The following is a 15,070-nucleotide window of genomic DNA, read 5'->3' on the forward strand; positions in this document are numbered from 1 at the left end:
AGACCACCAACACAAATATAATAATCATGATAAAGCTTGAAACATTGGGATAATTACCAAAACGTGACCCAGAGACACGAAGTGAGCAAATGCTGTTGGGAAAAATGGCACCAGTATATTTGCGTGATGCAAGTTTGCCCAAACCTTCAGTCNGGTCGGAACACACACAACATTTATTAAGTTGCCTTCTTATGAGGGTGTGGTTCGTGGCGCCCCAAAACATCAAAGACAATGGGGACATCAAAGATCGCTGCTCACAGACCACCAACACAAATATAATAATCATGATAAAGCTTGAAGCATTGGGATAATTACCAAAACGTGACCCAGAGACACGAAGTGAGCAAATGCTGTTGGGAAAAATGGCACCAGTATATTTGCGTGATGCAAGTTTGCCCAAACCTTCAGTCTGTAAAAACCGCAGTGTCTGTGCAGCGCCATGAAGAAGGTGTGACAAGAGGAAACGTGTGTCTATTGTGTGTAATTCAAACTTCTCCCAACTCTTTGTGGGCTCTGGGAATTAATGTAACACCTCAATTTATCCACATTTCTTTATTTTATTTTATTTTTTAAATTTTATCTCAATCCAGGTTAGTTAACATATAGTGTAGTAATGGTTTCAGGAGTAGAACTTAGTGATTCATCACTTACATAGAACACCCAGTGCTCATCATTTATCCGTATTTCACAATACATGAACATCACTGGATGATACATCCAGTAACATCCCCATCCAGATGGTGATCATCTGCTTCCACTGCCTCAGTCTTTGAAATAACGTGCATGCAGCCCACGCTCAGAAGGGAGAGGACCCTGCAGTTTGCCCCTCTGCCCTGTGCTCTCCTGGCGCCCCCAACCCGCTCTCCCCATCCTCATGGCCCCCAAAGTGGACGTCTGAAATGCAATTGATTTATATATATCTTAATGTTTGTTTATTTTCATGAGAGAGCGAGCATGAGTGGGGAAGCNATCATGACCTGAGCCAAAACTGAAGATTCAGAGGCTTAATCAACTGAGCCCCCTCAGGCACACCCAGAAATGCAATTCATTTTTGGACATTTATGCTATGTCCAGTGACATTGCATTAATCCTTTACAGATTAGAATGTTGAATCTTTTTTTTTTTAATTTTTTAACGTTTTATTTATTTCTGAGAGAGACAGAGAGAGAGAGAGACAGCGTGAGCAGGGGAGGGTCAGAGAGAGAGGGAGACACAGAATCTGAAGCAGGCTTCAGGCTCTGAGCTGTCAGCACAGAGTCCGACACGAGGCTTGAACCCATGGACTGAGATCATGACCTGAGCCAAAGTCGGACGCTCAACCGACTGAGCCACCCAAGCACCACACTGTTTCTTCTTTTAATGTTTGAATTGTATTGATTGATTTTGAATATGAAACTCACCAGGCATTCCTGAAGAAAAAAAATACCTGCATGGTCGTGATATGTTACCTGTTTTATAAATCGCTGAACCTCGTCCGTGGATATTTTGTTTAGAGATCTATACCCGAGTCCCCGCGACAGAGCTCACCGTGATTTTCCCATTTTGTAGTTTCCTTGTCAGGTTTTCATGTTAATTTTTGTTTTTCTGCCCTGATAAAATGTGTCAAGGGAGCATTCCTTTTTTCTATGTTCTCTGGGGAAGCCTGTGTAAGCTTGGTATGTGTATGAGTGTTGTGTTCATTTGTGTGTTCACATGTGTGCTCATGTGTTTGTGCATGTAGGTGTGTCCATATGTCCACATGTGCATGTATGTGTTCACTGGTTCTTGTAAGTGTATTCCTATGTTCATGTGTGTAGGTGTTTCTGTGTGTGTGCTCAAGTGTGCCTTCCCATGTATGTAAGCCTGTCCTGGTATCTGTGTGTGCATGTGTTTCTGCATATATGTGTTGATGTGCTCACATGTATGTTCACATTTTTGTGTATATATGTGTGTGTGTTCACATGTTTCTGTCCGCTCACGTGTTCGTGTGTATGTAGGCCTGGCTGTGTGTATGCATGTGTATTCACATGTTTGTATGTGTTCACATGTTCACGTGTATGTAGTCTGTCCATGTGTCTGTGTGTGTTCATGTGCATGTAGGTGTGTCCACGTGTCTCTGTGTGCATATGTGTTAACATGTTTGTGCATATATGTGTCCTTGTGTTCAAATGTTTGTGCACACTCACATGCATGTAGGTGTGCCCATGTGTCTGTGTGTGCATGTGTGTTCACGTGTTTGTGTGTATATGTGTTTGTATACGTGCCTGTGTGTCCATACGTGTGTTTGCATGTTCACATGTAGGTAGGTGTGTCCATGCACATGTGTGTGTATTTCATGAATGCATCAGTGTTTGGAAGCATTCGCCAGTCACACTTTCCAGACTCAGTTCCCTTTGTGGAAAAAACTTTAATTGTGTATTCAGCATACTTTATCCATACAGCAATTAGAGTTTCTATTTATTCCTATTCCATCATTTTGGTAAGTTGCATTTTTAAGGATTTTGTCCATTTCCTCTACGTTTTCTAATGTATTAGCATTAAATCATTCATAATATAAATATAAGTAACAAAAATAAATGTAATACATTCTGTGATGTATTTAAAGTCTATAGGATGTGATTCTGTCCTCACAATGATAATGTGTGCCCTCTCTCTCTCTACCTCTCTCTCTGTCTGTCTTTCTTGGCATTGTGGCTAGGATTTATGAAAGTGTTTTCAAGAATGAACATTTGGGACTTTATTGATTATGCTCTATTTTTGTTTGTCCTCATTAGTAGCTATTCTTATTGCTATAATTTCCTTCCTTCTACCTTCACTAGGAATAATTTGCTATTTTTTTCTATTTCTATTCTATTGGTACAGTAGTTTGGATCATGACTTTTTAGGCTTTTTCTTTTCTAATGCCTTTGTTCCTGGTTCTAAATTTTCCTGTGGCACAGGTCTGATGTGTAACATTTACATTATCATTCAGTGTAAACATTCTCCCATTTCCATTTTCGTTTTCTCACTTCATTCGTGGATTATTGAGAAGTCCGTTGCTTTATTTCCAAATACAGGCGCACAGCTATGTTTGATGGCAGAATCAGGTGGCTCCCAGAGGGTCCCACGGGTTCCTACTGGTCTATGTTAGGAGTCCAGGCTGGCTGGGGCCATCAGGTGACCTGTAGGCAGTTCCTGTGCCTCCTGCGGTCCCTGCGGTCCCCTCCCTGGAGTGTGGCGTGCGGGTCCTTCCTGGGCTAGTGGACGGCCAGAGCAGCATACACACTGGGCTCTTCTGGGGGCTCCCCGAATTGGGAGGAATGAGGTGCACTCGTCNTCCTGGGCGGCAGCAGCTGGCCTGGAGCTGGGGAGGAGATGGGGGGGTTAGGGGGCATAGAGGGCAGACGGGTGGGGGTCCGGGGTCTTCGGGCGCAGGTTACCTGTCCTGCAGGCCTCTGTCCTTGGGCTCCGGGTCTGCGGCCCCTGCAGGAAGTTGGGAATCAGCCTCGCCCTGGGCTGGGAAGTTAGGACCCCACCCCAGGCCCGACCCCTTCCTAGCTGATCCCGGGGGAGAGGGGCCCCTAGGACTCACCGCCTGCGCTTCCCCATCTCCCGACGCGGAAGCGGGGAAACACCTTACACTGGCGCCCGGGGCGGCCTTAGGGGTCTTCTCTCTAGACGCTCTGACGCGAGACTCTGCAGACGGTCTTCCTACGCCGGCCCTTCCCGCGGCTGGTGCCCCTCTGCCCTGCGCCGCCCTCACCCGCGGGAGGGTCCCCACCCCCTGGGGCTGGTCACCCCGTCCCTTCTCACCCGGCTTCCTGCCTGCGCCCCGACGCCGGCGACGGACGAGGACGACCAGGAGGCAGAGCAGCAGCGCCAAGGCCCCCGCGGCCCCGATGAGGACGTACAGGTACCAGGTGAGGCCTTGGGCACAAGCACACCGCGAATGAGCCGGTGATGCGGTTTAGCTGAGCGCCTACTGTGTGCCAGGCACGTGCTGCCTGCCCACCCACCCCACAGACAGGAAACTGAGGCCCAGGGAGGCTGATCACGTGTCCCAGGGGGCCCAGCGTGGGGGCGGCAGGGCGGGGACAGGACCGGGCTGTGGGCGCCCTGTGCTCTCCTCACGCTGCCCCCAGGCCGACACCAGCGGGGGCTCTGGGCTCCTCGTCTGCAGGCGGGTGTGTCCCAGCCCCTCTGTCTGGGGCTGAGGGTCCTTCCACATTCCCCTTATTACCGGAAGTCCCAGCCACTGTCCTCCCGCCCCTCCCCCACAGGGTCATCGTCACTGCCGCCGAGGGTCAGGCCCCCATAGAATCAGGACCTGGAGGGGCTTCCCCGTGAGCCCTCCTCTCCCAGGGGGTCGGAGCCACCATCAGAACTAAGGGGAAATCTAATCTGGGCCACAGCTCTCTCCTTTACACGTGGGGAAACTGAGGCCCAGACCGGGGAGGGGGGTGTCCAAGCCAGTGTCTCAGAGGTGCCTGAACTGACGGCATACCTCACCCCTGCTCCCATAGACCCACCCGCCTCCTCCTGACAGACCCTCACGTACCCACGGAGGGTCCTGGGGTCAGGAGAGGGGGAGGGGTGGGGCTTCCCGCCCAGCTGGGCCCCCACCCTCTCCCTGTGCCATGACCACCCCAGCCCTCCTCCCNCCACCCCCAGTTCCCAGCTCAGCCCCAAATCCCCATACGTCCCCCCTCCATCTGCCCAGAACTGCTGTTCTCCATCCCCAGGTGCCTGGTGGGTGGACCTTGTCCCCAGTGAGGACGTGGGACGGGACCCTTGGGGACAGACTCACCTGCCTGTGCTCGGGTCCTGGGGCCCACACTCAGCCCTGCAAGAGAGTCCCTGTGAGAGGTTTGCCCTGAATCCTGAGCAGAACCCCTCCTCCCCATGAGCTCCTGTGCCTGGGGTCTCTGGCAGCCCAGGGCCTGGCTGTGAGGCAGGTCCTTCCCAGACTAGGGCGTCCCCTCCCCTCCTGAGATCTCACCGAGGAGGAGCAGGGCCGTGAGGGTGGAGGTCATGGTATCACTTTGAATCTGGCTCTGCAGAGGGAGGAACTTCGATGCCCGCAGGTCAGACAGACCCACAGGGCGTGTCCACTCGGAGGCTGGTCTGCTTGGTCATGGGGTTGTACGTCAGCAGCTCCACAGAAGGGGAACAACCCGCCCCAAGGACCCAAGTGTGGTGTCTATGGTGGTGCAGCAAGTGGACCCAAGCCTTCCTGAGACGCCCCGTCCAGGTGAGAAGATCACGGCACATCCTTCCCTCCCAGAGCCTCTCCTATGGGGCCTCCTTCATTCTCAGCCCATCCCCGGGGGTCCTCACCTCACACGGGGTCCCCAGGTCCCGGAGATGCTACAGGGGATGAGGATTGTGGCTCCTTTGCAGTCTCATGTCAGTGCAGACACAACTGGGACATTTCTGCATGGTCAGGTCAGGATCACCGAGGTGATGCACACAGAGGAGAAATACAGGGAAATGGAGAAGGAAATGCCAACCCTCTCTTGGCCCCGGACTGTGGGCTTTCTATCTCAGACTTCATGGACTTCTCTATTTTCCTGTGTCATCGTCCACCGCCCCCCTTCCTGAGAACATGCCTGTGAGTCCCTCCTGCCTCCTCAGTGCCCCTCTTTCCTGGGCCAAAGCTGTCCTAGCCATTCTGAGGTCCTGCCTATAAACTTTAGGGGACACTACTATGGGGTACAGGTCACATTTTGAAGGAAAAGAGATCTTCACTGAAATATTCCTGGATCATCCACTGTCAGCATGACCGTGGGGGGTAATATCCCCTCTCTAAGCCTCAGTTTCCCCATATGAAGCATTTTGTCCTGAACTGCAAACCTCAGGGTGGTTGTGGAGATTTGGTATCAGGTGCATGGGAGGGATGAGTCACTGTGAGTTTCCAGTCCAGGTAAGATGACCCTGGGCTGCATCCTGATGAGGTGATGGGATCCTGGGGTCAGACTCTGCAGTCAGCTGGCTGGTTGATGCACCCACTGGAGACCTTGTCTGATCTGAAAGCCAAGATGCCACTCACAGTATGTCTGAAATATGCTGCCACGGACACATGCAGAGAAACGGGAAATGAAATTTCCAAAACTGGAGTCAGAACAACAGCAGGGAACAGAGACCAAAGCCGAGTTCCCACCGGTGCCTGGGACCATGCAGGGGTCATAGGGAGGGATTTTCCATCCCTGTGGATCCCGCGAGACCCCACGTCTTCTCACGGGGAAATATCAGCACCCCGGGGACGGTTGGAAGCTGGGCTCCCCTCGCGCATGTTTCTGGCTGGAAATCTGGAACACGTGCTCCTGGTCCGGATGGACTAACCCCCCGTGTGCCCTCAAACAGACTAAATCTGGTGCTGTCAGCTATGGGCATCTGTCCCGTGTGGGTGTGCGTGTGTCCGAAGCGGACTTTCATGTCTGGATCAGACAGACTCAAGGTCCAGTCGGGAGAAGTGTGACGGTTAATGCAGGGAAACCGCACAAAAAAGGATCGTGAGGCCCGAAGGGGCAGCTGCCCCACCGCAGCTCCCTGGTCAAGCATCAGCAATCACTGACCCCGCAGAGGAATCCTCAACAGTACGGGGTCCTCAAATACAGGCCCGAACAGGGAATGCCCGCAGGAGGACGGACAGGTGGAAGAAGCCGTTGCTCACCCTCGAGAATTCCGTTCACCATTCCCGGCCCGAAATGGGTCTGCTCTTCAGAGTCTGTGTCAACAGTGGTGACGTCATCCTACTCCCTCATTCACAATGACGCAAATACAAATGTTGACTTGTGTTTATTTTATATCTGTATGGAGTCACCCTTTTACGTTGGAAAAGTTGTCCATTATCAAAACATATTTCAGGAAGGTGAGTGTGGGACGGAAGTTGTGCAGACTGGGTCTTAGCTGACTCCTCCCACCAGCAGGAAACCCAAGGACGCATGTGCAGTGTTGCATCCCGGTCAGCCCTGCAAAGCCCGTGGCAGCACACGCAGTGAAGGTATAACTGTGCAGACCGAGTTCAGCTTCACTGTGACGTTGAGCACAAGGAGGAAAACAGGGGATTAGGGTGAGAAACATAACTCTTCTCCTCGCCCCCGCTGTGAGTTTTCTCCCTGCCAGAGCCCCGATCATGGATTTTCCTTTTAATCTTGCAACGGTGCCCACGCATCTTTCTAGAAACGTAGCTCCGAGTGGTTTCTGCACCCCGGTGCCCCTTGCTTCTGTTCGCGGGTATCCCCGCATTGCTCTGGTCCTGCCCTCAGCTCGGTGTCAGTCGGTTGGGTTCGTGCTCTGAATATGAAGGGAAAGCTGACCTTTGTGTGAAGATTCAACTATCAGCCAGTGCCTGTGTGACCTTGGGCAATATCAGCCAGTCTCTGAGCCTCAGTTTCCTGCTAGGGAAAGGTTGTCATGAACCTGAGTGATCAGAGCGGCTGTGGGGTCAGTGTTGTCATGTTCTTGGGGAGGCTCAGTCCTCGGTAATTCCAGTCCCGATGAAGACTGTGGGAAATGGTTCATGAATGAATGTGTTGTGTGTCTCCACTGTCCAGGTAGACAACGGATGGGCTCACTCAAGAGCCCTGGTTGGTTCCTAACACAGAGAGATGCTACTTGTCATATTTCTGAAAAATAAAGCCACAACCAAGTGCAGAACAAGAGAAAAGAAAGTTCCCACATTGTGAAACCTCAACAGATAAAAGACAACTAAGCTGAGTCGCCATTGGTGTCCGGGACCAGCAAGGGGTCATCACTGTGGCTGATCGGCACTCAGCGATGGCCACGTGGTTGCACAAGAGAATTCACTGTAATACAGACGCAGACCTCTGTGAGTGTGAGCCCTACATTGGACCCATCCTTGCAAGGCACAGTCATGCGTGGACGCTAAGTTTGTGGGTGTGAATGCCACGGGCAGAAACAGCTGCAGGCATGCATGACCACCTCATCGTGAATGATCCTGGCGCAGCTGTAGGAGGAAACCTGTAAGGAAGATGAGGTGTGTGGAAATTGAGCCTTCCAGCTAGAGTGTACTGCAAAGAGGAGTCCTGATAACAAGAAACAGCCACAAAGTCAATATTCATGCTCATTGAGAATGCTGCTAGCACAACCATGGACATACAGCGCTAGGAATACGTAGACTTATCTTAAATTAGGCATGTGTTTCATATCAGAAAGATGATGGATGAACTTAATTTTATTTTTTTAAACATTTATTTTTTTATTTATCTTTTACTTATTTCTAGGAGAGAGAGAGAGACAGCATGAGCAGGGGAGGGTCAGAGAGAGAGGGAGATACAGACTCTGAAACAGGCTCCAGGCTCTGAGCTGGCAGTCAGCACAGAGCCCGACGCGGGGCTCGAACCCACAAACCGCGAGATCATGACCTAAGCGAAAGTCGGACGCCTAACCGACTAAGCCACCCAGGCGCCCCAAGGATGAACTTAATTTTAAAGAAAAACCTTTAGTTTTAAGAGAGAGGGAGAGAGAGTACACGCACGAGTGGGGGATGGGAAGAGAAAGAGAGACCGAGACTCAGAAGTAGGATGTGGGCTGAAAACAGTGAGCCTGATGCAGGCCTCATAATCACAAACCCGAGATCATGTCCTGAGCCGAAGTGGAATGCTCAACCATCTGCACCACCCAGGCGCCCCAGGAGCTTGAATTTTTGACACAAGAATATGATTTATACTTGAAGATGAGGCTATTATAGAAATTATTAGAAATTTTAATGGTGACAAATCCAGTTGATCGAATACCTTCTGAGTTTTCATTTAATCACGGGGAAGACATGGCCGAAGAGTTCATGAGAAAGAAAGAACACAATATTGAGGGAATTTTCCAGACTGCGGAATAGCGAGGACAGAAATGGCGATGTTGTTACTTGGGAGTCGAATGAGGAGGACCAAGGTCACATCTACTGAGTCAAAAAGAATGGGCAGAGAATGCTGTCTGCCCAAGAAGCAAATAATTGGGCACTTTCCAAATATGAGGAAAGACCATTTAAATGGTAGTGGACACACATTGAAACTTAAAACACGTATGTTGACACTTCATAGTAAAATGAAGAAATCCCAGGTAAATTCGATTTTAAAACTCTTTTTAAAATTTATTTTGAGAGACAGAGAGACAGCGTGAGCAGGGGAGAATCAGAGAGAGAGATGGAGACACAGCATCTGAAACAGTCTCCAGACTCTGAGCTAGCTGTCAACACAGAGCCTGACGCAGGTCTTGAACCCACGAACCGAGAGATCATGATCTGAGTCGAAGCTGGTCACTTAACCGACTGAGCCCCCCAGGCGCCCCAGAATTTAAAAATCTTACACTGAATTGTACCTGTAAAAATGGCTAAGGTTATTCCCTGTGAATTTCACCTCAACTGAAAAATATGCAAGGAAGCCTGGTTGGGTCTACAAAAATGTCCTAAAATCACTTCCTGGGGAAAATGCAAATACTCCTCCAGGCTACGTTTCCCAAAGGTAAAAATGAGTGCCAGAGCTGTTAACAAATATCCCCAAGGAATGAAGTGTTGGTGGGGACTTGTATACTGAGCCAAATTACTACCTAGGGCAAAAGTGGAAGCATCTGCCAAGACAAATTCCTAAATTCCATGGAATCAAGTCACCTTATCTTCCCTGTTAGGACTCATGTCCCATATGTTAAAGTCATCAGGTCAGGCTGTGCCTGAGATGCGGAGAGATGTGGAGGTTTAGTGGGTTAGTCCCTCATTCACCAGATGGTTTTCCTTTCCAAGCATATGGGTCTTGTCCTTCCCTTGAAATGAGACAAAGTTATGAAGTATCTGGATAAAGAGAGAGAACCCTATCTGCCAAGGAAATCTTAATGGTGACTTCCAAAGTCTTCCATGCTATCCATTCTTTCCCACGCTTCCATTTTTTAACATAAATCTTCCTCAAACAAAAAAAGTCCGGGACGTCAAAAATAAGCTATGAGAAGAGAAGGTATCTTAATACATGTAATAAACGAGTACTTCAGTAATGGCAGAGATCATTCAAAAGTTTCAACTTATTACTGCACACTCACAGATTAGTTGATCTCCTCAGGCCTAGATCAAACCACATGTCTATAAAAAGAAGACCCAAATCTACTCACAATAAAATCTCTAAAACAAAATCATTAGACATGTCCTCAATGAATAAAGTATGCTTTATGATTATTTAATAGAATTAGCTGCGAGGTATATAAATGCTCACCAAGTTGAATGTAAAACAAAAATATTTTCGGGGAGCCTGGGTGGCTTAGTCGATTAAGCGTCCGACTTTCGCTTAGGTCATGATCTCGTGGCTCGTGGGTTCGGGCCCCGAGTCGGGCTCTGTGCTGACTGCCAGCTCAGAGCTTGGAGCCTATTTCAGAGTCTGTATCTCCCTCTCTCTGACTCTCCCCTGCTTACGCTGTCTCTCTCTCTCTCCTAGAAATAAAAAAAAAATGTTTTCTTAAAGAACAATTATTTTCTCAATTGAAAGAATTCATCCACGTGCAAGATACAGCATGGATAAACTAAAATTGATCTAACCACACATCCTTGAACTATGGAGGCATAAGTCAATCCATAATTCGAAACTCAATGAAACATTTGTAAGATTCTGTGGATGAAAAGAAGATTTATAAAATGTAAACGATAGAGGCACAGAGTGATGTCACAGAAATGGTGATGTGGAGGCCCTGGACTCTGAACCCAAGAAAGATCGACAGCTACCCATGAACGTAAGAAGCTCTGGAGGAGCTGTGGAGTCCACTCGAGAAACGTCAATAACACAGTGGACATTACTACTCACCAGAGAAATGCAAATCAACACCCCCATNGGTATCACCTCAAACCTGTCTGAGTGGCTATTATCAAAAGCAGAAGGGACAACTATGCTGGTGAGGACGTGGAGAAAAGAAAGTCTTGTACATTGCTGGGGAGAATATAAATTGGTGGAGCCACTATGGAAAACAGCATGAAGTTTCCTCAAAAAGTTAAAAATGGAACTGCGGGGTGTTTCAATGCGCTCACTTCTGAGTAAGCATCCAAAGGAAATGAAAACCTACATAATAAATGTCTCTTTTGAAGTTTATGTAACTGAATCACCTCAAGCACATGCTTTTTTTTTTCAATGTTTATTTATATTTGAGAGACAGAAAGAGCATGAGCAGTGGAGGGGCAGAGAGAGAGAGAGGGAGATATAGAATCCAAAGCGGGCTCCAGGCTTGGAGCTGTCAGCACAGAGCCTGATTTGGAGCTCAGACTCATAACCGTGAAATCATGACTTGAGCCAGACACTTAACCAACTGAGCCACCCAGGTGCCCTGCCTAGAGGTTTGGACTGTTGTGTTTTCATTTTCATTGACTCCCATGTACTTTTACATTTCCTCTTTAGTTTCTTGGTTAACCCATTCATTCTTTAGCAGGATGTTCTTTAATCTCCAAGTATTCATGGTCTTCCTAACTTTTTTTTTGTTGATGATTTTGAGTTTCCTAGCGCTGTGGTCTGAAAATATGCAAGGTATGATCTTGATCTTTTTGTACATGTTGAGAGCTGATTTGTGACCCAGTATATGACCTATTCTGGAGAATATGCCACATGCACCCAGGAAGAATGTGTATTCTGCTGCTTTGGGATGAAATGTTCTGAATATATCTGTTAAGTCTATTTGTTCCAGTGTGTCATTCAAAGCGATTGTTTCCTTGTTGATTATCTGCTTAGATGATCTGTCAATTTCTGTAAGTGGGATGTTAAAGTCTCCTGCTATTATGGTGTTATTATCCATGAGTTTCTTTATGTTTATGATTAATTGATTTATATATTTGGGGCTCTCAAGTTGGGGGCATCAATATTTACATTGTTAGATCTTCTTGGTGGATAGACCCCTCAATCACCATATAATGCCTTTCTTCATTTCTTGTTAGTCTTTATTTTAAAATCTAGTTTGTCTGATATAAGTATGACTACTCATGAGCATGATAGATGGTTCTCCATCCCTTCATTTTCTTTTTTTTTAATTTTTTAATTTAAATTTTAAATTTTTATTTTTTACAAATCATTTATTGTCAAGTTGGTTTCCATATAACACCCAGTACTCATCCCCACAAGTGCCCTCCTCCATGCCCATCTCCTCCCTCCCCCCCACACCCATCAGTCCTCAGTTTGTTCTCAGNTGTTGAGAGTGCTGCTATGAACATTGGGGTACATGTGCTCCTATGCATCAGCACTCCTGTATCCCTTGGGTAAATTCCTAGCAGTGCTATTGCTGTCCATCCCCTCATTTTCAATCTGCAGGTGTCCTCAGGCCTAAAATTACTCTCTTGTAGGCAGCATATAGATGGGTCTTGTATTCTTATCCACTCAGATCCCCTATATCTTTTTATAATGTTTATTTATATATTTTGAGAGAAACAGAGAGAGAGAGAGAGAAGCGGGGAGAGGCAGAAGGGGGAGGGGAAGAGAGAGAATCCAAAGGAGCTCCTCCCTGTCAGTGCAGAGCCTGATGAGAGGCTTGAACTCAGGAACTGTGAGATCATGACCTGAGCGGAAACCAAGAGTTAGATGCTTAACCGACTGAACCTCCCAGGCACCCCATCCTATATCTTTTGATTAGAGCATTTAGTCCATTTACATTGAGAGTGATTATGGAAAGATGAATTTAGTGTCATTGTGTTGCCTGTAGCGTTGGTGTTTTTGGTGATGTTCTCTGGCCCTTTCTATTCTTTGTTGGCTTGGTGTCTTTTGTTTTGTTTTGTCTTTTCTCCAGTCAGAGAGTTCCCCCTTAAAATTTCTTGCAGGGCTGGCTTAGTGCTCATTAACTCCTTTAGTTTTTCTTTGTCTGGGAAAGTCTTTATCTCTCCTATTTTGAATGACAGGCTTGTTGGATAAAGAATTTTTTGGCAGTGTATTTATCTGATGCAGCACAATGAATATATCCTGCCACTCCATTCTGGCTTGCCAAGTTTCTGTGGACATATCTGCTGTGACCCCGTCTGTCTTCCCTTGTAGGTTAAGGACTTTTTCTTCCCCCTTGCTGCTTTTATAATTCTTTCCTTCTCTGTGTATTTTGTGAATTTGACTATGATACGCCTTGGTGATGGTTGGTTTTGTTGAATCTAATGGGATTTCCCTGTGCTTCATGGATTTTGATGTCTGTGTCCTTTTCCAGCTTAGGAGCGTTTTCCACTATAATTTTCTCTCATAACCTCCTGCCCCTTTTTCTCTCTCTTCATCTTCTTGGACTCCTATGATTGGGATATTATTCCTTTTCAATAAGTCACTGAGTTCTCTATATCTTGTATTGTGATCTTTTGCCTTTGTTTCCCTCCTTTTATTCTGCTTCATTATTTTGGATAATTTTATCCTCTGTATTGCTGATTCGCTTCTCTGCTGCTTCCATCCTTGCCATCATGGCATCTATTCAAAATTTCATCTCAGTAATAGAATTTTTAATTTGGCCTGACTAGATTTTATTTCCTTTCTCTCCACAGACAGGGATTCTCTGGTGTCTTCTATGCTTTTTTCAACCCCAACTAGTATTCTTATTATTGTATTTCTAAATTCTAGTTCAGACATCTTACTTATACCTGTGTTGATTAAACCTGTGTCATTTCTTCCTGTTCTATCTTTTGTGGTGAATTCCTTTTTCTCATCATTTTGGAGGAAGAAAAGATTTAAAAAATTAAAAATTAAAACCAATACGAATATCAAATAAAGGACAGTAGATCTTAGGTGTGTTTGGGTCTGTTTGTTGAAAGAAACTTGATAGGATAGAGAAAAATAGGAAGGAAAGAAAAAAAGTTAAGGAACTTTAACAATTCAAAAGAGTATATAATCAAATGAAATGAAGTAAATAAAATGGAATAAAAATTTAAAAACATGAAAAATCACATTAAAATTTTAAGAAGATAAAAAAAAAAAGATCTGCTCATTCTGTATCCAGGAAAGAGAAAGAAAAGAAAGAAAAAAGGAAACAAGTCAAGCAAAAACAGAAACAAAGAAAGCAAACAAATAAAGGAGCCAGCAAAGACAATGAAACCCGAAAGAAGTTCCATCTAGTTTCTCCTAGAGCCGAAATTGAAGCACAGTAAAGTCCATACACCAGGCAGGTGGAGGGATGTGCTGGTCTTCTGGAGGATGTGCCTGGAGGGTGCAGTTGGCGGGGCTTCCTGTATCAGCTCCATCCTCCACTCGGTGGCACAACTTAGCTTCTTGGGGGGATCACTGTGCATGAGCACATGACAGTGTGCAGTAGAGGTGAAAAAAGCTTCAGCCAGCTCCCAAGTCCCAATAGAACTTCCCGCTCTCACTGACCCCCAATCAAGCATCCTTTCTTTGGCTCAGGCCTCCATCCACTCCCTGCCTCTACCCTGTCCAAGCCGTCTACCTGCCAGGTGGCGCCTCCCTCCAGAGTTTTATCTCAGATGGTGTTGTGTTTCAAAAGCCCACACTTTGGAGACCCCCATGACTTGGACCCGCGCCAACTCTCTGGAGGAACGTCTTGCTGAGCAGTAGCTGGGTGCCAACTTGTCCCAGGAAACATTTGTGTGATCACGAAGTGGCAGAGGTTCAGAGATTATGGCAAATCACAACATAGCCGGCACCAGGTTTCACACACTGATGTCTTTGTCCCCATACCAGCAAATGTGGCTGTTCTTTGGGGTCCTCTGAGACCTTTGTCTGTAGGGAGGACATCTGGGGTCTATCAAATGCACTCCAAGCAAGGGAACCACTTCTTCCCGTGTGGCACCCGGAACCCTCAGTCCATGCTGTCCGCTCCTGGGGGTTCATCCTATGTCCTCACCTGAGCAGCGCCAGGCACTGAGCTGTGAACCTTCAGACTTTATGCTCCACTGTTTATAAAATCCTGGTGGTATTGAAACTCTCTCCTTTCTTCCCGTCAGTGGTTTTGGGGAACAGGTATTTTGTTCAGTCCCTGTAAGAGTTTTTACTCTTTCACTCTCTTTCTCTCCAGCTACTTTTGGGAGAGAGTTCTTTTCTTGCACAATCCTGATATGCCGCACTCTCCCCTTTCTCTTTCTCTCTATGGTCTCTCTCTGCGAAAATGGGCCCCTACCCTCCACAGCTTTTCTCTCCCCCAACTCACTGCTCTGCACCCTGTACCT

This window comes from Crocuta crocuta, unplaced genomic scaffold (assembly GCF_008692635.1).
Source record: "Crocuta crocuta isolate KB4526 unplaced genomic scaffold, BGI_CrCroc_1.0 scaffold142, whole genome shotgun sequence".
NCBI lineage: Eukaryota > Metazoa > Chordata > Mammalia > Carnivora > Hyaenidae > Crocuta > Crocuta crocuta.